We start from the raw sequence: 2,043 nt of genomic DNA, 5'->3' as shown, positions 1-2,043 counted from the left end.
GTGCAGCATATTCATCTGAAGAATATCATGAACGAGAGATTCGGTTGAGTCTCTCGTGAAAACCCAGTTGATAGGTAAATGAGTGCATCTGCAGAGATGTTGTTCTTTTCGCTCTGGGGATCCCAGCATAAAGACATTTCGTACCGGCTATTGGTTGTTGGTCAGGTGGCTGTTGATCTGTTCGCGGAGCTTGGCAGTTGGCTTGCAAATGCTTCGTCACCATACGAGGAGACATCATCAGTGCGCAGTTGGGTGGGTACTTCTTCCTTGCCTGCGTGCTTATATAGCAGCCAAAGGCTATCTGTTATCATCTGCTGGAGGTGTTACCTCCAAGGCGGTTTCCAGAGCGGTCTTGGTGCTACACCAAGAGATGCTAAAACAAGCACAGGCTATTTTCATAAAGTAAAACACTCACAAGGTTGCTGAAAACTCTTCGACAGTCCAATTTGGGTCCAAGTAGAACATTAGGTTGACGGTGGAAACTCGAGGACTGCATCTAACTGATAAGCAAACCCAAGAAGAGCGAAACGGTCGTGGGCTGTCGAAGAGTTTTCGGGACCCTTATGGGTAGTTTCATTTATGAAAATATTCTACGATATCTCGAATATCGTGCCAACTGAAACATGAGGCGGCCTGTGCGCAGCACGTTCAGCTGTAGAATATCATAAACGAGAGATTCAGTTGAGTCTCTCGTGAAAACCAAATTGATTTGCAAATGAGTGTATTTCTTGAAGCACAGGTTCCTATTGTCTAGACACTGATAGAAAGGTTGTTCCCTCCACTAACAGGCAAGATAACAAAGTAATTGATCGATCTCGCATCACGTGGATGTGAACCGTAATAAAAAAATGTTTATTCTTCTACGCTTGATACTGTCCTTCTAGGACACATTTAATACTCTAACCCAATGTTTTATGACCAAATCTGCGTTTTAGGTGGCATTCGTGTCAACCCACGGGTGTTCTAAGGCGAAATTTCAAAATAGCCCATATATTGATTTAGTTCGTCTCATTCTTTGCTTATCCTTCCATCTAGCCCAGTTAACCTCTTGTTTACTGCTCATTCAAGTGTTGAGTTCTTGATGTTGGGTGCCCAGCTGCCATGCTCCCCTCAAAGGAAGCACGAGGGCTGGGATACTGTCAGGTTACCCAAGTCTAGACAGAGGAAACCGGGAGGCAGAGGTCGGGTTCGAACCACGGAACTCCCGGTCAGTAAATTCAAGCTCTAACCACTCGAACCATCTCGCCATTTGATGGAACATACTACTCATATAATTGCTGACAACTGTTCGACAGCACACAGCTTATTTCGTCTGTCTTAAAGTTCACCGGATGTGCATAGTCCCTGAGTTTCTATCAGTTCAGTAGAGCTTCCGTCAAAGCCAACTTTGTAAACAGATGAGTATACTTCCAGCATTACAGTGAAACTTGCTCAAGATTTCATGTGACAGTTGTGGTCACATGACTTGTGTTCCGTTTATTATGCCTTCCTGTTTAGGTAATATTCAGGAGGGGTCAGCCTACTGGAAGGCATGGACGACGCGTTGTACTTCTCTTAAAAAGGTTTTTCCTTCAGAAATCGATGCTGTCTGCTAGAAGTAGCTTGCAGGAAAACTGCACACAGGACTTGGCAAGACGATACACTATCAATTTAACGCGTTTGTAGACAAGCTACTCAGCAACATAAACCGAAAGTTCATGGGCACAAAAGAAGGTGCTGTAACTTCCCTGGAAGATCCGTCATTCGAGGACGGTGTCCACCACAGTACTAACCAGTTGGATCCAGGGGACCGGTTACTTTCGCTCAAGGCGCACAATAGTGAAATCAAACTATTCGTCTTGAAAGCTTCAGACAATTATATTTCGTAAATGGCGACTACATGGTAAGTTTCGAAAGAAAACAAAGACATTTGGGCCCTAAGTCACGTGACATTAATCGCCGCTATTGCAGAAGGCTAGTGCCATCGTCTGCCTAGTTAGTCGAACTGCTCATCGGCCTGCGTTGCTCAGATTTCTCTCAGAGTTTTCAAATCTACATAAGTCT

Source organism: Opisthorchis viverrini (genome assembly GCF_000715545.1).
Source record: "Opisthorchis viverrini unplaced genomic scaffold opera_v5_101, whole genome shotgun sequence".
Lineage (NCBI taxonomy): Eukaryota > Metazoa > Platyhelminthes > Trematoda > Opisthorchiida > Opisthorchiidae > Opisthorchis > Opisthorchis viverrini.
The sequence above is the reverse complement of the archived record's forward strand: the minus strand, read 5'-3'. Positions refer to the sequence as shown.